The sequence below is a fragment of the Mytilus trossulus genome, chromosome 11, assembly GCF_036588685.1.
Source record: "Mytilus trossulus isolate FHL-02 chromosome 11, PNRI_Mtr1.1.1.hap1, whole genome shotgun sequence".
NCBI lineage: Eukaryota > Metazoa > Mollusca > Bivalvia > Mytilida > Mytilidae > Mytilus > Mytilus trossulus.
The window spans coordinates 55523864-55551412 of NC_086383.1; the positions used below are offsets into that span (position 1 = coordinate 55523864).

The window sequence follows — 27549 nt, forward strand, 5'->3', positions numbered from 1 at the left end:
TTGCTTTAATGAATTAACTTCCAAAGAAAAAAAATGACAGCCAATCAAAATCGATTTTACAATTGACTAGCATTTCCGGTTTCATCTAGAATTATCGAATTTACGATTTGTGGTTTAATTCACTTGGTCGAGGTTAACTATCATTATTTTCTAAATTCTGTTCGTTCAAACGAACATAAATTATTTATGTACTAGACTATAAAATTTCTATATACATCGGCCCAATCTTTTTCTTATCTCATTCATATATAAATAACTAAAACACTAGTTTTAGAACATGTCAGGCACGATGACCATTCTCGTTTATATTATACCAAATCATTACAATACATGTTTATCAAATGAACAACAAATTACAAATGTTTGTAATTTTGCAAATACAGTCCACATCACAGAATATATATACGTCCTCAATTTAAATAAATTTATAAAGGTTGTCTCAACAATCTACAAAAAAACAAACAAAAATGTTACAAAAAGTACATTTAATACTGTTTTCGAATATATATGTGCTTGGGTTTAACTAACAAAAACTACGTGTGTACATGCAAATGGTCAACGCCCTTATCGATAATTTCAATTCGAGTCCACCGTATTTAAATACACTCGGGTTCATAAAACATGTTACACTTCTATTGTTATATTAATAGAATTATCATACGATAAAATTCTTCCGCCACGTACATAAATATATTTGTCGAAACAATTCACTTTATCAACTGTTAATGCATTATCAAAGAAGTAACTATCATTTTCTGCGCACGAGTCACATTAATTAGACCATCTGTGACGGTCGACCGTAAAGTATACTTTACGCCGTACATCTATAATGGTCGACCGATAATCTATCATTGACCCCGATAAATTGTGATTATCTATTTATGTGGTTCCCGCGTGCCATATTTACGTTATCGCGTCTTTGCGGGGAGGTTCATGGAAGAGCCAACACAATCGCTTTATCCTTATACACATCGGACATAGAAATTACCTTTATTGTCCCAATCAAAATCGAAATAATTGATGCAAGCTGTACTTTATTGTAGTTCACTATAGCTCGGGCAAAAATAATCACGATGCTATTACCTACCCATGTTTAAACTACAATAACGTATAGCTTGCATCAATTATTTCTTAAATAATTTCCCATAATTAATGCATATTGATGGTTTTTCTTTTAAACGAATCGCCCACAGATTTCCCAGTTAATCCAAAAACATCTAGGACATAACCTTTCTTAGTGGGATACTTTAAAACGCCCGTCTGTCCCTTGTTACCAACAATTAGAGCATCTTGTATAAATTCGTAAAATTTTGGAACCCATGCAGCTATTACTCCATCGAAACACAGTGTCACAGTACGATTGAACCTAATCTCCATGGTAATGATAATGCAAAAGGATGAAATGCATAACAGTTAAACATTTTAAGTTAGTTAAACATGTTGTTTAAAGTCATAAGAAACCACAAATTAAAAAAAAAAAAGGTTAAAAAAAATATGTTTTTTTTTAAACTCAATTGATAGTTTTCATTATAAAACTTATGTACATATACTTTTTTCTGAAAAAAAATCTTTAATCTGTTCATATTTAGAAGAAGTTTATTTTATTGTAGTTGCATCCTTTCAGCAATTTCCCGACATATATTGTCCGTAAGCACATTGACCTTAGTGTGACCCATCTCGTAAAAATCCGGTGATTGCAATACGCATGTATGTCCTTAGAATAAACTATTATCCGATTGCACATGTTAAACACGTGCTCAATAATCATGCTTTTTTGGTTGATTGTTGACAAACAGGTGACATTCGTTAAACTTCGGCTTCAAAACACGAACTTTAATTACCTGCCATATTTTCACAACAACACTCACCGATTGAAAAATAAATTGACGATTATACGAAATGTACAAATGATAAAATCGTACACAAAAGACTAAGTTTATGATGTTTGTATGCATTGGTTCAAGAAATGGAATGACATAATTTTTCACCGGTCACTCGTTTCTTATGACTTTAACGTAGACATATTACAATGTATAATGAAAATACAATAATCGATATACGGTGCAATTGAATAGTCAGTCACTGTTGTCATTTAAGGTAGCACAGTACAAAGATTTTTCATTCCCAATCAGACATCTCTAAACTGACGTAACCCCACTCATCTTTCTTTAAATTTTAACTAGAGGCTCAAAAGAGCCTGTGTCGCTCACCTTGGTATATGTATATTAAACAAAGGAAGCAGACAGTTCATGACAAAATTGTGTTTAGGTGATTGTGATGTGTTTGTACATCTTACTTTTCTGAACATTCTTGCTGCTTACAATTATCTCTATCTATAATGAACTTGTCCGTGTAGTTTCAGTGGAAAATGTTAGTAAAATTTTACAAATTTTATGAAAATTGTTAAAGATTGATTATAAAGGACAATAACTTCTTAGGGGGTCAATTGACCATTTTGGTCATTTGACTTATTTTTGAGTCTTAAATTGCTGTACATTATTGCTGTTTACAGTTTATCTCTATCTATAATAATATTCAAGATAATAACCCAAAACAGAAAAAATTCCTTAAAATTACCAATTTAGGGGCAGCAACCTAACAACCAGTTGTCTGATTCATCTGAAAATTTCAGGGCAGATTGATCTTGACCTGATAATCAATTGTACGCCTGTCAGATTTGCTCTAAATGCATGGTTTTTAAGAAATAAGCCAAAACTGCATTTTACCCCTATGTTCTATTTTTAGCCGTAGCAGCCATCTTGGTTGGTTTGCTCAGTCACAAAACACAATTTTTAAACTAGATAGCTTATAATGATTCTGGCTATGTTTGGTAAAATTTGGCCCAGTAGTTTCAGAGAAGAAGTTTTTTGTAAAAGTTAACTAAGATTTACAAAAAAATGGTTAAAAATTGACTATAAAGGGCAATAACTCATAAAGGGGTCAACTGACCATTTTGGTCCTGTTGACTTATTTGTAAATCTTACTTTGCTGAACATTATTGCTGTTTACCAATTCAGGGGCAGCAACCTAACAACGGGTTGTCCCTTTCATCTTAAAATTTCAGGGCAGACAGATCTTGACCAGATAAACAATTTTACCCCTTGTCAGATTTGCTCTAAATGCTTTGGTTTTTGAGTAATAACCAAAAACTGCATTTAACCTCAATGTTCTATTTTTAGCCATGGCGGTCATCTTGGTTGGTTGGCCGGGTAAAAAAACACAAATTTTAAACAAAATACATCAATGATGAGTGTGGCCAAGTTTGGTTCAATTTGGCTCAGCAGTTTCAGAGGAGAAGATTTATGTTAAAGATCATGGAGATTTACGAAAAATGGTTAAAAATTTACTATAAAGGGCAATTACTCCTAAAGGGGTCAACTGACCATTTTGGTCATGTTGACTTATTTGTAAATCTTACTTTGCTGAACAGTATTGCTGTTTACAGTTTATGTTTATCTATAATAATATTCAAGATAATTACCAAAAACAGTAAAATTTCCTTAAAATTACCAATTGAGGGGCAGCAACCCAACAATGGTTCGTCTGATTCATCTGAAAATTTCAGGGCAGATAGATCTTGACCTGATAATCAATTCTACCCCGTCAGATTTGCTCTAAATGCTTTGGTTTTTGAGTTATAAGCCAAACACGCCCGGTGAGCTAAAAATGAGATGCCAAAAGAAAGAAGAAGAATCAATCTTTCTAATTGTGATACTTTCATTATGACATAATCATTCCATAGTTAATGGTTATGTAATAAGTTGCAAAATTGTGAAGTCCATACTTTTGTTTAGTCTTAGAGGCATGATTTTTTTTATACGTTGTTAGTGGTTTTGAACTAGCTGTCAGATAACTGCGAGTACTCTCAGATCTGTTCATTGTGTCTTTTTTTGTCGGGATGTATAAGTACCCGGCCACGTACAAAATGTACACTTGTAATTTTTGTCTATCTGATGAGTTAAGCCTTTTTCAACTAATTTTTATAGTTCGTTATTGTGTTGTTCTGTTATACCACTGTCCCAGGTTAAGGGGAGCATTGTTTAACCCCGCCACATTATTCATGTATGTGCCTGTTCCAATTCAGGAGCCTGTAGTTCAGTGGTTGTCGTTTGTTTATGTGTTACATATTTGTTTTTCGTTCATTTTTTTTACATAAATAAGGCCGTTAGTTTTCTCGTTTAAATTGTTTTACATTGTCTTATCGGGGCCTTTTATAGCTCACTATGCAGTATGGGCTTTGCTCATTGTTGAAGGCCGTATGGTAACTTATAGTTGTTAATGTTTGTGTCATTTTGGTCTTGTGTGGATAGTTGTCTCATTGGCAATCATACCACATCTTCTTTTTTATATTTAATGAATTTAGCTTCTTTGTTATTCATTGCATCCCAAAATATTTTACAGATTGTTGCATCTATATCTATATTTGAAATGTTTATCATAACTAATTATCCCATTTAAAAAATCAATTTTCTCATTTTTAAAAGAATATAAAAGAAAAAAAACAATTATGGTAGATAATATGTTTATGTTTGCATTAAATTATATGTAAAAAACATTCATTCAATTGTTCAGGTTGTGTACTAGTATATCAATAGCTGAAAATTTAGTTTCTTATACACATGTTAATCTTTACAATTAAATGTCGAGATTCTACAGTTGAGACATATAAATAAAGAATATTATACATTTATAGGTCTTTCTAAACCTAGGAGTATGATTGTATTTCTCGAAGTATAAATGTTAAATTCATCTTTTTTTGTTATCTTCACGTGCAACTAGAGCACATCCGCCGTGACTTAATTAACGTACCCAAGCTTTGATTTTAGCCATGACTGTTATATATACTCGTAGTTGGGATATGATCAAGTCTTGATGTTTATAAGACAAATGTAAGATGCAGAGTTTTCTCTGAGTTCAAAATATATAACCGGAAACCAGATGTGACATATATTACTGGAATCACTTTCGGATTTGACCTATAACTTTTTTTATTATTTGTGACATGCATAATGTAGAAAACAACAGAGCCTGGGATGGTCTAAATTTTAAACAACACCATTTGCATATAAATGTTATAAATGAAGTTGAATTCTTTGATCTTCGGTTTTTTTTTTACTTCATGCAGGCTTACAAATTTGTTTTAAAAAATCACTAGCATTCATAAATGTCGTATACCTAGCACTAATCAGTAACTGACACATTGGTTGATCATCAAATGTACCCACGAAACCCACGAAAATTGGTATCTAACGAATAATAATGAATCCACAGCAGTTTGTTTATACAAAGGTTAGACTTGAACTATATTTTTTTGCGAAAGAAAGGTCTAAGATAACAAGATAGACCTGCTTCATCCATTCTAGAATTTTTTTGCCAGTGTGGTTAATGCTTAATTGAATTTTTCATGTGTCACGGTGAATTTTCGAAATATGCCTCAAAGATTGTATCGATGTCTAGGAGTTATGTTATGTTCTTTGGGTGAAGACATGAAACAGAATATAAAGCATTCATTTTAGAAATGTGGCTCTTTTTGTGAAAGATACTTGAGGATTAAATTATGTACAAAAATACGTCTACTTAGTCGACGGAACAAAGGCATGAAGTTGAAACCAGTTGTAGAAGCCTTAGAAGTTTAACAAATATATGTTTTTGTTTTGTTTTTTAATATTTATTTTCTATCTTTATCATTATTATTTGTTCACCTCAATTCATAAAACAAATGATTTGTTTCTCTTTTTTCACAGAAATTTTAGGAAACCTTCAATTCAGTATCCTAGATTATCAACTCATATTGCATTTGTGAAGATTCGTTTTCTTTATACGGATTTATTGATCTTAATTCTGCATACAGTGTGTGTATCAAAGCACAACAAAATGAGCGATTTTAAATCTGTTCTAGTAAAGAATAATACCAACGACTATGATGTTATATTATACTTATATTCAATACATGACCTACTGTGTTGGATATCGTATTCATCTAAGATCGTGAAGGCTGGACAGACCTACCTGTATCGTTCCGTAAACAGATTTCAATTTGAGATTCAAGTAAACTACCAACAAAGTAAAAAAAACAGTGGTCGATGTAAGGAAATGGGAAAAAGATGTACATTTCACTATTTTTGATATTAACGATGTGAAGGAAAGTGATTTAGAAGACCACGAATTGGAAAAAAACATATGTATTCGGAAACTGAACATTGGAAAAGAAGGAGAAATAAACGGGGGGAGAAATCTATATGAGATACTAAATTTGAACTTCAATGAAATACGTAGGTTAAGCAAGGAAGAACAAGATAAAACAATAAAACAGGCTTTCCAAAGAGAAATTCGACGTTGGCATTCAGACACCGCTGGGAATCTTGGTGATCATGACATGGCACGCAAAGTGATACTTGCTTTCGATATCCTTAGAGATCGTGAAAAGAGAGCTGATTATCATAACACAGCTAACTATAGTGAAGGGTGGCTTTCTAAATCTAGGTGGAAATCAATTTTTAAAAGTGAATGTGAGACTGAAGAACAAAAATTAAACTATAAAAAACGAATGAGCATGATGGCACTTTCCTTTAGTATATCTGTTGGTGGATTGCTTCTAAGTGTATTGACTGCTGGGGCAGCAGCACCTATTTTTGGTATATGTGGAACTTTAGGGTCTGGTCTTCTTTTTGGAGGGATTCAAAGTTTTTTGAGAACTATCAAACAAAAGAGTATCGAGGAAGGATGTGACTGGGGGGACTATGGTAAAAGTTTCGGACTTGGATTTATTGGTGGAGCCATTACAGGTGGAGCTGGTGTTGGAATTACTGCTGGCATCGTAGGCATAGGCAGTGCTGCAACTCAAGCTTCTGCTGCAACGATAGGACAACTTATAGGAAATGGTGCAAGTTCAGCTGCTGTAGGAGGGGTTTCATTGTCTCTTGCTGCCGACGCTGAAAAAAAAATCATTGATGGTGTTGACTTAACATGGAAACAAGTCGTTGGCCATGCAGTTGTTGGTGCAGTTATAGGTGCCGCAGCAGGAACAGTTGTTGGGGCAGTTTCTGGAGGTGTAGCTGGTATATCGGCAGAAGTATCTTCTACTAATATAGAAGACAAGTTAGTTCCAGGTTTAAGGAAATATGGTGTGTCGCTATCAAAAGGTTTAGCAAAGGCTGTAACTAACAAAAGTACAGTTTCTGTACTTGGGGCAGTCACAGGTATCATTGAAGAGCGATTGGACGACGATCTGGAAAATCGACCAATAAGTGAGCACATTACGGGGATCGGAACTAATCTAGTAGTAAACGTCTTGAGGGATGTAGCTTCTGGTGTTATGTCAATTACAGCCGATCACGTTGATACTGAAATGGAAGTCAATCGAAAAGTAGACAGCAACGATATAGATATTGTTGATAGTACTGCCGATGTAGAAACATTCAATGGAACAGTCAATGAACAAGATGTAGATAAAGTTGGGAGATTGGATTCCAACAAGATCGAGACGGAATCGAAACAACATAAACGACAAAGAATCAGATGTGAAATAGACGAAATGTCAAGATTGACATTGGCTGACACAACTGTTAAAGTAAAAAACAATCAACTTCCTGACCACTGTGTTAGTACTGATAGTAATGGAGATGTTTATTTTGATGCAAACAGTGTAAAAGGTGATTCAAATACAGAGATATCTGAAAGCGAAGATAGTAGTTGCATATACGCAGAACCAAGTGCTCGATTCAAATATATATCAGAAGGGTTATGGAAATCTAAGATGATTGTAGAATATAGATGCAATAACAAACCAATGCAAAAAGAAACATCTGGCAGTGGAACTGCTATAGAAATTCCAATTGATGCAGAGGATGTTAAAGTTTATTTCAAAGTAATGAGATTCATCATTATGTGGTGCGACTTGAAGAAGTGGGATAGATTTGAAAACCAATGGTTTAACGAACCTCATATATTTACATATAAATGCCCTCCGGAACAGAGAACCTTCACTATTAGTGGCTCACTTTATTTTGAACGTGTCACTCACATTTCAAATGAAATGCAATTCAATTCAATTCAATGTTTTATTAAAGTCTCATCTCTCAACAAGTACAATCAATCTTTATACAATAGTAACATTGTAAAATAACACTAAATAAAATGAGAGCCATTCTATACAGAATTATAAGAGACTATTAAAATGCATAGATAATAATAATACATAATATGAAATAAAATACTATGTACAATATATAAAATTCCTACGTCTTTTTAAAATTAAATGACAGGTTTTGGCACACACACGAATCATATTTACATCTGAGAATAAAAACACTAACTTTTGATTATCATCTAAAGTATTAAAATTATCATTAAAAGTTTCAGCAACATGATATAAATGGTTTCTAAAATCGTCATAAAGAGGACATCTTAATAAAACATGCGCTTCATCTTCAATAAAAACGTCACATATATGGCACACTCTATTTTCTAAAACAATATTTTCATACCTCCCTGTTTCAATTCTAAGGGGAGCAACACCACATCTAAATTTGGCGAAAGCACTTCTGTGACTGAAGGGTAAAGCTATTTTGCAGTATTCCTCTGGTTCAAAATTTTCCTTAAACAGTCTGTAAGTTCGTAGCTTATTGCCACCTCTACCCGATATAGATTTATCAAAATGCAAAACAGCATGCCAATTATCGACATGTTTTCTATGTAATTTTGGTATAACATTTTTTATAACATAGTTAGTGTCCATATTTTCAGGACACGATAAATGACTTAAATTTAGTTCACAGAAGGTTTTCTTTACTACAAAATTCCAGTTTTTAACACACTTATGCTTAATACTCATACTATCAGCCCACTTGTGAACTTTCGCATTTAAACGGTTTGAGCTGATGTTATTTAATCTACACCACAAACGAATAATACTTTTCCACTGCTTATCAAAAATAGGTGTTATACCTAAGTCTCCAGTAACTGCAGCATTTGGTGCATATTTTCCTACACCGAGAAAAAATCTACAAGCCCTATTATGAATGGAGTTAATACAAGAATATGATTTTACACCCCATATACCTGCTCCATATTCTATTATAGGACAAACTAAACTTTCATATAATTTTACAAATACATCGAAACAAACACCACCTAAAAGTTTACACTTGGCTATTACCAACCCTAAAGCCCTATTTGCTGAAGATGCAACGGCTTTTGCAGTAACATTATAGTCTAAATGCTCGTTTAAAACGAGACCAAGATAAGTATAATTACTAGAAAACTTAATAGTATGACCATTACAATTAAAAATTACATCAGATCTAGGAATAGATGGCGGTCTAAAATGTACAACGTTACTCTTGTTTGCATTAATTTTCATACAATTGTCTTTACACCATGTAGATAAAGCATTTAACATAAGTTGAAGTTCTTTTTCATCGTTTGCTATAATTACAACGTCATCAGCATATAACAAAATACATAGTTTTTCATCACCTATTTCTATTCCGCAGTCAAAGGACTTAAGAAATGTAACTAAATCATTAATATACAAGTTGAACAAAATGGGCGACAAGGGACATCCTTGTTTCAAGCCACAGTTAACATCAAACCAGTCTGTGAAATGACCGTTTATTCTTACAGAACATAAAACATTTGTATAAATTGACTTAATAGCAGAACAAAAAGTCTGTGCAACACCCATTTTATTTAATTTATACCATAAAATATCCCTTTGACGATGTAAATGAAATATGACCTCTCAAAATATTTTTTAAAACAAATGTTCTTGTTGGCTAAAATTAATGGATGAGTGGATACATAATGCATTTAATACGTTAATCTGAATTGCTTAACAATGACTTTAATATTTTGTTTTATATTTTTTTAAATATAAATGCTTTTAATGGAATGAAAAATATCACACATAGCTTATATCAACTTTATATGAATATCATCTTTAAGAACAAAATAATTTATTCAATTTATCCACAAAAAAAATATTCTTTTAGAAAGTGTGTGAAAGTATTTCAAAGTTTGATATTTCCATTTAAGTTATCCTGTCAGAGAGAATACTGAATGTTCAATAAATAATAATTTCGCTAATAATGCTAAATGAATAAAATATATATAATACTGTTATTTATTATGGTAAATTATGAGGTTAATTAATAATTTACGGATTAGTGACCCATCCAATGGCGATTAGTGAATTAATTTTTATCACAACGTGTAACACCTGTTGCAAATGTTAATTACCTGGAGGTCATACAGTTGTCAAAATCATAAAGACGGGTAGATTTATAGTATTTTAATGCGACAATATTTATACACTTTCAAAATGTAAGTGACGAAATTGATTTTAATAGATTTTAATTACAAATTGACTTGGAAATACTTTCGTCAATAAAGAAACCGGTTCGTAAATTACTAAAGTGACGAGCGCTAGTAAATTCACCGAATTATACATAGTGTCAAATGCAGATGATCATTACGCTTCACATCCATCTCAGAAGAGTATTTATCGACTGGATCCCGAGCCAGTATCGGCGTTGGATCAATATTGTGAGATACTGGATTAAACTCATTCGATTTGACAGCTATCGCATCACCAAATTAGCATTAAGTATTATTTGACTATGATCGCTGTAAAAGTAATTGGTGTAGTGAAGTTAAGGGTTAAGGACATATTAGAAACTGTGTAGAAGAAAGACTGAGCATATTTGTAAAAATCAGCTGGACACTGAAAGTGAGCTCCATTTTAAGTTTGATTGCCCCTTATATATTGGATGTCGAATTAGTCTTTTTGGTATTTGTTTAGTTGAAGAAAACTTCACTCATTTGAATCATGCTGACAAATTGAGCTTTTTAATGACTTTCCACATAAGCGAATAACCACAACAAATAAATTGTACATTTTCTTAAGACGCCAGTTGCTGTATAACACTTGACTTTTTATAATATTTGCATACAACAAAGCCCGTAACGGATAAGTGATCGAATTGATGTTTCTTTACCGTCAAAATCAGCTACGTTATCGACAAACTTTATTGAGTAGTGACCGAACTATTGGTACTTTAACGTTAAAAAGATTGACAATGCTGACAAACTTTCATGTGTCGATAATCAAGTTTAATACCGATAGTATTGAAAATAATTCTAATAATATGAAACAAAATATGTCCATGCACCATTTCGATAAGGCGAAAAGTAGTCATTTCTTCAAAGTCAGAACAGAAAAAAAGATTTATGGAAGGACGTCTTGATAGAATTATGTCCTTTACAATTTTACCCAAAACTAAAAGAAATATACTGGTAAACAATTAAAAAGGTGTTTGATAGGAATGAAGTCCTTTATTTTTTCGGACTACAGTGTGTACCGTATGTGAGATGGATTTGAATTCAATCAATAACTTAGATATGTTTTCTCATATGTATACACAAAAGGGAGGACTTGTGTTTGTACTTATGTTAGCATATGTCCGTTTCACATGCCAAACTTTTTTCTAGTACAGTTTAAACGGGAAATTTTTTTTGAGAATTTTTTTTAATATAACAAAATAACGAGCAAAACTATTTCTTGCAATGGCACACACAGAGAATATTTTTTTGTAGTAAAAATCAGTAAGAAAAATTTTCTCAAAAATATACCATGGCCAGGACCTGACAGTTTTTAGCAGTATACAAATGAAAATCGTCGGTAAAACTGCACTTGCTGTCATTTTTGAGGGATCATGCAACATTTCACCTATTACCCATAAACAACATAGGTTCTCAATTACTAAAAAAAGTTCTAAAAATAATTTCAATTCAGAGTAAACATATTAACTTCCTTATATACAGTCGAATTTGTCTCATAGGTTACACAAAGCTGGTTCTTAAAACGTTTGTATCAGGGAAACATTTTTATTTGACTTTTAAAACATGTAGGGGAAACGGATTTCCTAACCATTCACATATATATAATATTCCGTATTTCTGGTTTTTTGTTCGATAACGTAAATTATACGTCTTTTTTATGACTACGTGAACTTGTGGCATTTATTTTTGCTGGTCTTTAGGAAGACAATTTACAATTGTGCACTTATAAAGGCTTATAATTCTGTTTGGAAACAAAAATAAATTCCCAATATATAAATATACATGTATGAATATACATGTATGAATATACATGTATGAATATACATGTATGAATATACATGTATTATATGTCGTGTACATGATTGGATTTTTATATATATAACTACCGCACAGAAAAAGTATCATGGATTTCGAGGCTTTCATATTCAAGGTTTTGAATTCTACCCTTGTTGAAAACCTGTGGAGACCTCTGCAGTTTCTTAAAACATCAATTATTTTTTTGTAAATTGAGTGCCGTCTCCCTGAACATGCTGTTTTAAACACTTAAGTCATATCTTTTCATTTTCCTATTTTTTTTCCCTGTTTGTCTCTGTTGTCTTGATTGTTGGAACGATTAGTGGTATCTAACAATATTTACGAAAACTTTCTGAGAATTATGAATATTTCTTCTTTGTCAGATATGGAGCATTACCAATGATAAAATGAAATGCCGTACATCACATCTTATGGAGGTTTAAATTTCAAATATTCGTCAATAACTTAAGATATAGAGCAGTTTTGTCTTCAACATTTCAAATTTTAAAGGGTACATTTGTATTTTTTACTTCGATTTGAAGGAAATTTATTTCTGTTCTTCTGTGACAAAGTACAAGCATGTCAGTATTGCAACAATGTATGATTGCCATAATCCCGGGGACATAATAAACAGATAGGTATGATATGATATGGGGTATTCTGTATCGGACGAAAGAAAAACTATTACAGTGTTGAATCCCATAACTATTCACAGTGCAAGCAGTATAAAATTCCTACATTGAGAAAATCGATGAGGTCATGTTTATTGTAGAAACGATGGATGCGACTCCGATTTTATCGAGGTCGCATCAACTGTTTCTACAGCTAAGATCAGTTACATGTAACATGATCTCGTCGATTCGCACGACGAAGCCATTGTTTATGACAGAACACACATTCTAGATTATGTATTATTGTTTCCGTCAGTTCGAAAGTATTTGATCATTTCAACTCCTTTGTATTTCCTAATATGTGTCATGAATAATGATTTCCTCGTAACAAATGATAGATATTTCGTATTTGATCCTTTACCGTTAAAATGAAAATGCCAATGACAGAGGTTGATTATAAAAAATGTTTTACTGTGTTAAAAAAACTTCGACCTAAACAATGAAAACTTACACGTTGGACATGAAATATTTTGTCGATGAAGAAAATTAAATCATGTCACTAGTTTGTTTGTCGATAACGTAGCTTATTTTGACAGTAAAGAAACGCGAATTCGATCACTACTCTGTTACGGGCTGTATCTAACGCTTCAATTTTTGTTTAAAAATATTTAATGTTTATTTATTTTTGAAATTTCCTTTCGTCAACAAAAGGTCCATTAGGCCAGGTGTATAAATATTTATCATATATCTGTACATATTTACTCATGTAACTATAATAAACAATTGACTTACTAACTTATTTTATAGAATTCTGACATCATAATGCATTTGCATAGTTACTAGTTTCCAAAATTTAAAAGTTTTACATGCACCTTATTAACCGAATGTATGATCCACTTCGCAGAGTTTAAAATCGCTAATGAAAACGTATAATCTTGTAGAAAAGTTAAATTTTCTTCATGTCTTGAAATATAACTATATTTTAATATATATCCAAAATTATCAGGCAACTTGGACAAACACTACATTTTAAAGCATATAGCCTATATCGATATGTTTCGGTCAGAACTTCGAAAACATAAATACTTATGTCTAGTCTGTAAAAGAGATACATTTGTATACGTGAGTCCAAAAAGTTTGAATGGTTTTACACTAGTAGTGTTGGGGTCCTTCATAGCTTGTTGTTTATTTTGAGCCAAGGCTCCGTGTTGAAGGCCGCACATTGACCTATAATGGTTTACTTTTATTAATTGTTATTTGGATGGAGAATTGTCTCATTGGCACTCACACCACATCTTCCTATATCTATAATGGTTTACTTTTATTAATTGTTATTTGGATGGAGAGTTGTCTCATTGGCACTCAGACCACATCTTCCTTTATCTATAATGGTTTACATTTTTTAATTGTTATTTGGATGAAGAGTTGTCTCATTGGCACTCACACCACATCTCCTTATATCTATAATGATTTACTTTTTTTAATTGTCATTTGGATGGAGAGTTGTCTCATTGGCACTCACACCACATCTTCCTTTATCTTTTAATTAAATAAAAGACCATGTTGATTTTTCTATTGAGAAACTATTAGTACATTTTATTAAGATCGGCAAATGTTTAAAACATGATTATGTGTGAAAACAACCATTGAAATTACATTTTAAAGACAAATACAAAACTAGAACTTTTTGAAATTGTTGATGAAAATATTAATATTTTATTTTGAGAACGAAAGAAAAGTTTTGTGTTAGAAACAAAATTCAAAGAAACTGAATTATGCTAAAATCAATCTGCTTGTAATACGAAAATTATTGCATTAATCTAACTGGCATTTTGAAATTTTTATAAGAATTAAGCAGATTTTTTCTCAATATTGCAACAATTAAAATTGCATTTAAGTCAAAAATAACAAAACCGCATTAATAATTGCTCGCAATTATTTCTGTATTCAAAGTTATTTGGTTTTGCTTCGAGTATTTCAAAGGATATTTATGGAAGACAGACACATGTAATTATAAATTTAGCATAGAACATAAAAACACTTTTTATGATGGTCAGTTAAGCTAAACACAAATGGTGAAAAAGTCAGATGCATTGTCCTTTGTCAATCTATTATAAAATTTGTGTATGTCTGTAGAAAAGACATTTAAAATGCAACTCAGCGAATCCATGATATGGTGAAGTTATATTGTATTAGTGACTGATCTTCATAACTGAGCTTTCTTTAATAAAATATTTTGTATGAAGTGCGACTCTTCTTCATATCAAATAAACATGTTTTGGACCTGATATCAAGTAACTTTAATTATAATCATTACTTCAAGGCTGGAATAAGGGGTACCACCAGTCCAGTAGTCAGCACTGCGGTGGTGACATGCAAATCAATTGTATATCAAAAAGAAGATGTGGTATGATTGCCTATGATACAACTCTCCACAAGAGACCAAAATGACACAGCAATTATAAACTAGGTCATACGGCTTTCAACAATGAGCAAAGCCCACACCGCATAGTCAGCTATATAGTACCCCGAAAGACAAATAAAGAAACGAAGTTTTGTATGATTAATACGGAAGCCGATAAGGGCCATTCAAAAAAAAAATTATGTCGTAATTACGACATAGCATGTCGTAATTTCGACATAACATGTCGTTATTACGACATCACTATGTCGTAATATCGACATAACATGTCGTTATAACGACATCGCTAAGTCGTAATTTCGACATATCATGTCGTAATAACGACATTACTATGTCGTTATAACGACATCGCTATGTCGTAATAACGACATCGCTATATATAAAATAATATGTATTATGATTGCCAGTGAATAAATGACACAGATATTAACAACTATACGTCTTCATAATGCCCCCAATAATTAGAAAATCCCCCGCATAGTCAGCTATCAAAGAGGGAGGAAAGATACCAGAGGGAGAGTCCCCGAAATGCTGTGTTGCAGACAGTGTTATTATTCAATTATAAGCTTCCTTGGTAAAACTCCAAATTTCATATTTAATGCATTTTATTGTTAAATAATTTACATGAAGCTTAATAAGTATATATTTTTTAACTGCATAGCTTTTGCTATTTGAATTCATTGGTTAAAGATATTTATTTATATTGTAAAGTTTAATATTTGCATCGTCGCAAAATCTTTGGATACCTTCTTTGAATACCTTCAGTGAGAAACCTCTATATTTTATAAACAACAATCTAGTTATATAAATATACGTGTGTCAAATGGCTATACAGACAGATTAGGTAGATAATACTATGAGAATATGCGAGCCTAACTTGCCAACTAAGCATCCCATCTCCCTCAAAATGAGCGCATATAACATGGCTTATTGTAATAAGGGTGAATTAAAGTATGAATTTCTCTAATGCTACTTTCAAACGTTGGGCACGATATACATACAACACCTTACACTTAAAATGCGACGTCGAAGAGGGTCTTTGACTTCCGATTAATTTTTGCAAGTTTTATTCGGTTTTTTATATTGCTGGTTCTGTTCGTTTTGTGATGTCATTTTATCAAAAAATTACCTCGAGTTGTGGAAATCGATATAATAATGTTTACCCTTTGAGTTATTTCAACTTAAAATGCAGTACTGTCGCAAGTAATGTAGGAAGGAAAGATGGGACGGAAGTACATGTATACGGTTTTCATATTTTTTTTTTATCATAGGATGTTTAACTTTCAAGTTGCATATCATCTGTCATTGTAACATTTCTATATCTTAATTCATCCCCAATACAAATATATCTGACACTCTGCAAGTAAATCGAACATGTTTACCCTTGGTTAAATTTGAATAGAATTGTATTTTCCCTGACACATAAGTTGTCGAAATACACCCCTTCAATTACTTGAACCTTGGCTTGAGAATTATTTCCCAAGTCATCTTCAGATATATACATTTTGAAATATAGTAATCTACTCCTGGGTCGTCCGCGAAAACGGCAAACAAAAATATAATCCCGTTTTTTTCAATTCGATGAAACGGTTTTCGTTGCTGTTTGGGATTCGTCTTTCAATGACCTCCATTTCATGCACAAGTTTATATTGACAAAAAGTTCCGGCTTCGCTGGTACAGGAATTACTTTCATCACGAAATAGCAGGACAAATCGCGAAGTAAAACATTCCGTTAACTAGTATTAAGTGTTTTGATATTGGTGATTGCACCTAACTGAAGTGACGACTTTAAATGATCTATTTCGGAGTACTTCCGTAACATAAATTTCAATTTATTTTACAAAATGGGATTTTCCCCCCATTTCCAAATTCTTTTAAATAAATCGTTAAAAGCTATACAATTAATAAAAGTTGCAAAATTTAACCTGTGTCGAACCTATTTCCCCGGGCGGAGTCTTTAGCAACATGCACTATATTTTTTTTCGGCAGCAATCATTAACATCTTTCTCCAAATTTCAAAACACGATTTGTTTAAATTATCATAAACATTTAATTGAAACTTTAGCACATTTAACGTCGGAAATTAGCGTCTTTAGGATTTTGAAAAGACGTATTCAGACATTTGGCAAAATTGGCTACCGTTTTGTAATGTATGGAAGCATTTTATTCCTTTAAGACCCAAATATGTAGTTAAAAAGGAAAGAATCTTGGCATTTGTTACTCTTCGTATATCTAACTTTTGTTTTGATCAATTATAAAAAAAAAACCGCCTTAACTGCTTTGAAAAATGAAATATCAACCTGGACAAAATGGTTACCGTTTGAAAAACGACTGTGTAGAGAAGATTTTATTGAATCAGCAATATTTGAACTCACATGAGGCAAATATTTGTACTTTTGTTAGATATTATTATTGTCATATTATTATTGTCATATTATTTTTATTCATTTTCTACTATAATATGCAGTCAAGTCAAATGAAATTTGGTAAAATAACGGCTTTAACGCCAGAAAGAACCAACACATGCCGTTGTTCCTGTCAAGAATCAAGAAGATCATAGAATAAGAAATAGGATCACTATACATAAGAGTTAAAACATTTTTTCATAAATGTAACGTTGGAAGGGGACATCCGTTTTTTTCACATAGCTTTCTTTTTTCAATCCTCAAATATACTAGATATTACTTATATGATCAAGAGCTGTAAAAACATAATTCAAAACATATATTGAATTTGTTTTAATATTGGTTCGTGTTTTCTAACATTTTTATTTTGTTTTGCGGATGAAATTTCGAAGATTCTGTTTTAAATCCTAGGGGTTGTAGGAACATCGCGCGTGCCTAACGTTTGAAAGTAGAAATAGAGCTATCAATACTTCAATACACCCATATACCATGAAGCCATGTTGTTTGCGCTTTTTTAAAGGGAGATGGAAAGATTGGCTTGACTTGGTTGTACAATTTCAGTCCTGTAGTAATTCCACATTTCATTCTTCCAAATTGTGTGACTGCATAGCTATTTGCGACCGGTAACTTGTTAATTTAAACGTCTTTCTTTGACTGTACTTTTTTTTTTTTTTTATCTTTACATTCTTTGACTGTACTGCCCTAGCACTCTTGACCCTGTTAAACTAAATTGGTATCTATAACATATATAACTTTGTCACTGAAGGTATCCAAAGAAGGTAACCAAAGATTTTGCGACGATGCAAATGTTAAACTTTACAATATAAATAAATATCTTTAACCAATGAATTCAAATAGCAAAAGCTATGCAATTAACAAATATATACTTATTAAGCTTCATGTAAATTATTTAACAATAGAATTACATTAAATATGAAATTTGGAGTTTTACCAAGGGAGCTAATAATTGAATAATAACACTGTCCGCCACACAGCATTTCGGGGACTCTCCCTTTGGTAGCTTTCTTCCCTCTTTTATAGCTGACCATGCGGGGGCTTTTATAATTATCGGGGACATTATGATGACGTATAATTGTTAATTTCTTTGTCATTTAGTCTCTTGCCAATCATAATACATATTCTTTTAAATATAGCGATGTCGGTATTACGACATAGTGATGTCGTTAAAACGACATAGTGATGTCGTTATTACGACATGATATGTCGAAATTACATAGCGATGTCGTTATAACGACATATTATGTCGAAATTACGACATAGCGATGTCGTAATAACGACATGTTATGTCGAAATTACGACATGCTATGTCGTAATAACGACATAATTTTTTTTTTGAATGGCCCTTATCGGCTTCCGTAGATTAATATAAGAAGTAAAATCACAAAAATATTGGAAGAAAAATTCAAAAAGGAAAATCCATAATCAAATGGCAAAATCAAATTTTCAAATACAGCAATCGAGTGGATATCATATTCCTGACTTGGTACAGACATTGTGTAGAAAATGGTGGATTGAACCTGGTCCTATAGCTAGCTACGCCTCTCACTTCGATAATTGCACCAATTCCATTATATTTACAACGATGCGTGAACATAACAAACAGACAATAGGTAAAAATATCAAAAATTATGGGTACAGCAGTCACATATTGTTATCTGCTTTTAAATCACTGTAACAAAGAATCACAAAAAGGTATAGATCAAATTTAACAATATCATTCATTGCTGTTTTATAATTAAGAAATAATTCATGGGGGCTTGAATATATCGTGATTTTACCACGGGTTGGCCTTTTATGACAAATATTTTACCCTGAGCGATAGCGATATTCGTGTCTGGAGAAACATGTTCTTATTAATTTTATTTGTTTGTGCTATATGATGTTTTTTTTTCTGAAATGATTTATATAAACATGATAAGGATGTAGCAAAATGGAAAATCACAAAAATACTGAACTCCGAGGGATAGTCTTCAATCAAACGACAAAATCAAAAGCTCAAGCACTTAAACCGAATGGATAACAAAGGTCATATTCCTAATACAAGCATTTTCTTGTGTGGTGAACGTTGAATAAAATCGGGTTATAAAGCTAGCTGAGCCTCTCATTCGTATGACAGTCGTATCAAATTAAATTATATCGACAACGATGTGTGAACAAAACAAACACAATAGGTGCATGTTTGTGAAAATGTCAAAAATATAGTTACAGCAGTCAATTTTGTGTTATAATCTGTATAACTATAAAAACAAACCAATGTATGTAACAGTGAAGCACAATATTGCATTTGAATGGTTTTACACTATTAATTTTTGGAACTCTTTATGTCTTGCTGATCGGTGTGAGCCATGGCTCCGTGTTGAGGGCCGTACCTTGACCTATAATGGTTAACTTTTTATAAAATGTTACTTGAATTGAGAGTTTTCTCATTGGTACTCATACCACATCTTCCTATATCTATATAGACCAACCAAAAAAGTAAAGATGTTGATAGACAAATTTACCATAGAATGCCACCGACAGACACATTCTATTACATCACATCTTCCTTGCCAGCATCAAAATGGAGCATTACAAAAGAATTAGTGATTTTTTAAAAATGAGGCAAAGGATACACAACATAGAAAAGCATAGACTGAGCAACACAAACCAAACCAAAATACTGAGGGTGATCGACTGTGCTCGTGAAGGGTGAGCATGCCCCGCTCCACATGACCACGTGTGGCACCCGCCTTGTTGCTCATGTAAGTTCAAACCCGGTGATAAATCTCATTCGGAAGGATGTCACTTGGTTTCGACGTTTCGCAGGTTTTTTTTTGCTTTTAGGATGAGGTCCATTAGGTATGGGACTTTCTATAAAAGGCCATATGCTTTCCTGTCTACCGGTCATATGCTGACCTGTGGTATTTTACCGACCGTGCAAGGGCTGTATAGACAGTCAAGGTCGTTAAAAACTTCCATTTGTTGTGGTACATTATGTTACCAACCGTGCAAGGGCTGTATAGACAGTCAAGGTCGTTAGAAACTTCCATTTGTTGTGGTATCTTACTGACCGTGCAAGGGCTGTATAGACAGCCAATGTCGTTAAAAACTTCCATTTGTTGTGGTATCTTACTGACCGTGCAGGGGCTGTACAGACAGTCAAGGTCGTTAGAAACTTCCGTTTGTTGTGGTATGTTACCGACCGTGCAAGGGCTGTATAGACAGTCAAGGTCGTTAGAAACTTCCATTTGTTGTGGTATCTTACATTCATGTCAATCAAATTTGGGACTAATATTATCGCGTTTTGCAATTTGCTATATCTCCTTAATTTTTAATCACTCAATACTTCATTCAATAATATTTACGTTCTATCATTTAAAAAAAAAGATTATATGATTTACTTACTGTTATATTCATTAGATGAATTTGAAAGTTCTCTCAAAATGTTGATCTCCGAAAAAGAACAGCTGATGTCGATCGTTTTGTTTCCAATCGTTCTGGAACACCGAAGCATGCGATATTGAAATTTAAGTATACTGACGTTTAGAAAAAAATCGGTTTTGAAATATACCGCAAGGTAACATATGTTGCTTAAAAATATAAAAAAATGTGTATTATATTTGTACTCGTTATTAGTTTTTGAGGGGAGGGGATATACCAAAGGTGGTTGGGAAGGGGAGATAACAATATAGCTTGGGGATGGAAAGAGAACATAGTAGCGCTTGGTGAAGTGGACATAATGATGGTGGTTAGGATAGGATGTTTGGGAAGGGGAGATAACAACATAGCCTGGGGATTAAGAGAGAACATAGGGGCGCTAGGTGAAGTGGAGATAATGATTGTGGTTAGGATAGGATGCGTTGGGAAGGGGAGATAACAATATAGCCTGGGGATTAAGAGAGAACATAGGGGCGCTAGGTGAAGTGGAGATAATGATGGTGGTTAGGATAGGATGCGTTGGGAAGGGGAGATAACAATATAGATTGGGGATGGAAAGATAACATAGTATAGCGCTTGGTAAAGTGGAGATAATGATAGGATGCTTTGGAAAAGTAGATAAAATGGGTGCCTGGGAAAAGGAAACCGCAATAAAGGATTTTGGGGAAAAGGAGATAGCAATTAAGGGTGCTTTGGAAAATGAGAAAGCAAGGAAATAGCAAATAGCTTAGGGAAGGGGAGATAACCAGCGTGATAATAGAAGAGGAGATGCCAAGCCTGAAAGGTGATAGGGAGAGGGGATATAACCAGGGTGCTTGTGGAAGGGGAGAAAACAAGGGTAATTGGGAAAAGTGAGATAACAAGGGTGCAATAAAAATGTAATTTGAATCATGATACAAACGGTTTTTTTTTATATTAAAATGCAACAGTTATACAGAGAATGAGTATGCCGTAAAAAAAATGAAAGTAACACTTGATAAGTTGTATGCTTATAAGACCCGAAACACATTACAGGCTACATGGTCAAACGGGCCAAAATATAATAGACAAAACCATGAAAATGGAAATGTATCCCCGAATTCTAAATTGCCACGATTGCTAAAATGCTATTCCTTCGCAACTGCAAGCTGTCCGGTTTGTTGTTGAAGTTTCTGCTGCTCAATTGTATGGTTGTTATGCTACTTATTTAACCGCCACTAAATTGTTGTCTAGTTGTCGTCTCCAAATGTTTGCTATTGTGTGGTTGTTATTATCTCTTATGTATGGTATCTGCGTTCTGTCGTTTTCGATAGATGACATTGGTCGCCACCGGTTTTTCTTTGAGATCGTGTTGCTCTGTCATTAGCGTTTTGTGTTTTGTTTTATGTTCTGTTTTTTTGTCTTTTTTGTCTTTTTTTAAATGTCATTAGTTTTTAAACTTATGATTTTTGATATCCCTTTGTTATCTGATCATACCTTCGTTCCCTTTTTTATAGATATTTTCAATAAAATGGAGAATTTGTCAAAAAGACAACAACCCGACCAAAGAGTAAAAAACAGCCGAAGGCCATCAATGGGTCTCAAACTGGACAGTATATTTCAAAATGTATTTCTGTTACCAGCATAACCAATATTCCCTCTATTCCAGTTGCAGTCTAAATTATCCGACCTTGATCTTGATTTAATTCTTATGATTTACTCTCGACTGAATATGCATAAATTAAATAGTTGCCACTGGACGTAAAGCAAACAACAATCAATTTATAATATCATGTAACTTAAATACGGTATGAATATCAAATAATGATAAAGAATATAGAAAGTTCTACATTCAATGTTCGAAACATTCAATCTAAAGAAACTTCTTTTTTTTGTTAAACCGATATCATTAGTATTTACATTAAACAAAATCGTATGAATAAGGCAAGTTATTGCTCTTTTGACGGTTTAATATTTAAGTTAGAAACTTTATTATATATGTATTTAAACACATTAGATTTATTATTATAGATAACATACAAGTTGAGTGATATGCCAATACACACGTACAAGTTGGATCGTTTTAAAACGGGAGAATGTTTGACGAGAATGCATCACGATTTCTGCTATTGAATGATTCCTACTAAAAAAAAGTTCCATGGATATTGAAATCAATATAAAGAGGGGGATGTAGAAAACTGATTGTACATAGCACCATGTGTGGCTTAAAAATTCAAGATATGTTGGTGAAATATTTTCGTAATATAAAAAAAAATGTGGTATGATTGACAATGAGACAACTATCCACAAAAGACCAAAATTACACAAACATTAACAACTATAAGAGGTCACCATACGGCCTTCAACAATGAGCAAAGCCCATACCGCAAAGTCTTATTTTACGGGTGAGGCAGGTGCTGTCTGTTAACGTTGTCTATGGTCCAATATTTCCCCAATTGTGTGGTAATTCGTGAAAGTCGTTCTATCTATAAATATATATAGTTTGTGGTTTTCCTACCGTCACCCCAACCATTTAATTTGATTTGTTATATATTTTACTCTAACTACTTCTATTTTTTTTATTTTCAACAACTTCATGCAAGACGGCATAATTAATTTGTAATAAAGTTTTTATGTCGTATCATCTTATTGTATAATTAATACCGGTTTATCTCCACTGCATCCGTTCGTTCCTGATCTTCAATTAACCCGATACTTTTTTTATTGTTTAATATTCTTTTTTTGTCCTGGGTGTTAATCGGTTAAATCACTAATGAACGTCGTCATATGGAGATCCCGTACTGTATCATAGACTATCACTAAATCTCAAAATAATCGGAAAACAGAATATCTAGCCACCCGTAACAACAACAATTAAAATGTTTAAAATACAGGTACGGAATCCGGAAATATTTCAAACCATTTAACTCTAACGTAATTCAATGTTCGTCTTTCAAGTCGTGGTGTTTTTTTATAGAAAGAAAGAAATTTAAAGGCGTAAAATCAAGAATAACACACAATTTGTTTGAATATTTACATAATTGTGAAGTACTGCGCAATGTTGTCGTTTCGATAATGATGACAATGGATGGGAAATATTACGTTTAATTGTTCAACTAATTGAAATGTAAGTAAGATTATAGAGTTATAATAAATAAACATGTGCATTATATTATACCTACTAATCGTCAATGATAGTATTATAGGGTTATTGCATGAATATTGGGGAATATTGTCCCGAGTAGAATTTTATATTGCACGAGCTTGTGAGTGCAATATATGTTCTACGAGGGACAATATTCCCCAATATTCATGCAATAACCCTTTTATTGTATAGCAATATAATATTTGAAAGTTAAAATTGGTATAAAGTGACGTTTTGTCGTTGATGACGTCATGAATTTTGAAGATTTATTGCACTAGTGCAATAATAGAATTTATTGCACGCTAACCTTTGGTTACTTTCTGTGGGAAATATTATATTGCTATACAATAATATGTTATATACTCTAATAATTACATTAGATGTAAGTTTCATTATAATACGTTATTCTGATTGGCTAACATGTTATTCCGTAAACAATTGCATCAGACAATAACATTTATCATGCATGATGACACGAGGTCCCACAAAAAAGTGCACAGGTGAATTAAATAAAACTGGATAAAAATCGTGTTTTCATGATTTTAGCTAAAAAAATGTAATTATAAGTATTGAATACTTCTTTTTGAAACTTTATAGGGTTGTAAAAGCGTTGACCGTGCGTACATTTTTAGAATGAAGCGCTTCCGCGCTTCATACAAAATGTACTTCGGTCAACGCTTTTACCACCCAATAAATTTACAAAAAGAAGCATTCAATTCTTAAATGTTTTCAGTTAATTAGACAATTATATTTTGATGGTGGAACTTTAATGGTTTCTTTTGTACATTCACAACTTCGCTGGAAATTGGTAGAAATTAGAGTTTTACAGAGTTGTATGCACACTGGTTACCGGGGCAGAGCCAGCCATTTTCAAAAGGGGGTCCAAAACCAGGAGATATGGGGATTCCAATAATATGTGCCTATTCAAATGGGACTTTTGTATGCCGACTTTTATCAAACAACGAAATCGAATTTGTCAGAATATACACAATGGTTTCTTATAACCACGAATCTTAGCCTACGCACAAAAATTAATTAATCCACAGTTCTTCTGGGTTCTTTACTAGTAGTGGCAATCGACCAAGTTTTTTTTTACTTAACGCCCAGTGGCAAATAGTTCATATGTATTGTGTATACAGAATGAGAACCATATTATACATTTAACACTTGTAAGGGGTCAACAGAAGGAAATTCAGGATATTAGACTATAATTGCATTCAACATATTAAGAATGTTAGACAGGGGTAACAAATTTTCGACGTGAAAATTTGGGCACATACATGTACGAACCATTAATAAAAGTTGTTGTAATTGTTCGCTGACTTGCAGAGAGCGTGGTACAATCATTACAAGAGGTTCCTACGTTTACGACATCATCCTGGTATTACTGTCTCAGACAGACACCCCTCTTTAACATGGTTAAAACTGCCGGATGAGAGAGTAAAGATTACCATATTTCTACACCCCATTTAACCGTACGGCTTTTACTGTATATCAAGTCAAAAAGTCATGACAATGTGGCATATCGTCTTACATCGAACTACCACATTCCGAATCCGACTCCGTGTCACGTGGTTCAAAACAGCTAGATGTATTCATGACACGTTAACTTTTGATCTTTGGAGTGTGTATGATATATTAGAAGATGAATGTCAAGATACAATCGAGTAATCCTTTATCGCAAGGTCAATCGTATTACGGGTATATAATAGTCAAATTTATTTTTAATTGTATGTATGATACAACACTGTCTAACATGAGAGGGTGACTAGGGAGGTTCTTATTTACCAAATCCAATATTTGTTTACATTTTCCCCACTACCCACTGTTTTCCTTTTTTACCGCCGAGATACCATTTTTCTCCCTGTTATATCCAATAACGTCACGATTTTTTTACCATTAAACCTCACTTTAAAAGCAATGTATCCCTCCTCTGACATAAGTTGTACAGAATATTTTGATATTTTTCTACATTTTGATGGACAGCAACCCGACACAACTTGTTCACAAGTATACAGGCATAGAAGGAAGTTTATAAACATGCAATTTATATATGAATTCATATGTGTAGTACCTGGTTTGTCGTATAATATAACATTAAGTAAATTTATCGTAATTAATGGATTGACACTAAAATACATAAACTATATGCACACGAGTAGGTATTTAGGAAAAGAATCTATTTAAATAGTAAATTCAAATCTAATCTTATGCGTATCAAGCTAAGCACAGTGATTTTTTTTTATTACATTTGGTTAAATGTTAACTTTATTTTCCGATTTCGGATGACTGAAACTATATAATTGCATTTATATTAAAAAGCACTTTCAATAAACAGTACTATTTGAATATGCTTTCTGAACACGTCAATAATCCATATATATATATATGTATCATGCTCAAATACACAAATTTTATATATTTCTAAAATTATAAAGTTGCAGCGGATCTCGCATATTTCAATTTTTTATAGTCCGAAGTATACTATACTTTTCGGTTCGGTTCTCTTTTTAAGTTGTTGTATTCTTCTTCATATTAGTTCCTTTTTATTTGCTTTATTTCTGAAAAAAAAGAAGATGTGTTATGATTGCCAATGATACATCAGACCAAATGACATAAATGTAGCTATAGGTCAGTGTACTGCCATGAACGAACCCCACCCCCCTCCCCCATGAACAATACTTCCCCTATACTTTTCTTAGGCTATGCGCTGTATTTGCTGACGAAATGAAGAATCATTATTATACGCCTATTGTTCTGCATCTTCTTCCTGACTTTTACTAGACCCTGTTGAGTGCCGAAAACATCCATACAAAAATGTATGATACAATCATAATTGGCGTTCATTATCACTGAACCTGTATATATTTGTTTAGGGGTCACCTGAAGGACGCCTCCGGATGCGGGGATTTCTCGCTACATTGAAGACCTGTTGGTGACCTTCTGCTGATGTTTTTTGTTTATGGTCGGGTTGTTGTCTCTTTGACACTTTACCCATTTCCATTCTCAATTTTATTTAATATCTAAATTCTAAAAACAAAACACATTTTTAGCTTCTAATTCTTGAAAATGAAGAAAGGTGTAACACTAATGCGTTAGTTTGTTGTAAAAGAGGGACAAAAGATACCAGAGGGACAGTCAAACTCATAAATCGAAAATAAACTGACAACGCCGTGGCTAAAAATTAAAAAGACAAACAGACAAACAATAGTACACATGACACAACATAGAAAACTAAATTAACAACACCAACCACACCAACAAAAAGGGGTGATCTCAGGTGCTCCAGAGGGTTAAGCAGATCCTGCTCCACATCAGACACCCGTCGTGTTGCTTATTTGATTACAAATCCAGTAAATGTTGTACAATAAAAATAAAAGTTAATACAAATAGGAAGATCCTATATGAGTGCCAATGAGACAACTCATTATCAAA

The 27549-nt window shown here is 32.8% G+C and overlaps 2 protein-coding genes across 2 annotated transcripts in view; one reads left to right on the forward strand and one right to left on the reverse strand.

The window, feature by feature from the left end:
* The window catches only part of LOC134690474 (perlucin-like), a 71496-nt gene extending 50449 nt beyond the window's left edge, over positions 1–21047 (reverse strand). Inside the window, exon 1 of the mRNA XM_063550445.1 lies at positions 20979–21047. The gene's annotated coding sequence lies outside the window, so the exon portion shown is untranslated. The remainder of the gene's footprint in view (positions 1–20978) is intronic.
* A 2860-nt stretch (positions 21048–23907) lies between these two features.
* LOC134691325 (neuropeptide Y receptor type 6-like) overlaps positions 23908–27549 on the forward strand; it is a 47990-nt gene continuing 44348 nt past the window's right edge. The window contains exon 1 of the mRNA XM_063551780.1: positions 23908–24096. The gene's annotated coding sequence lies outside the window, so the exon portion shown is untranslated. The remainder of the gene's footprint in view (positions 24097–27549) is intronic.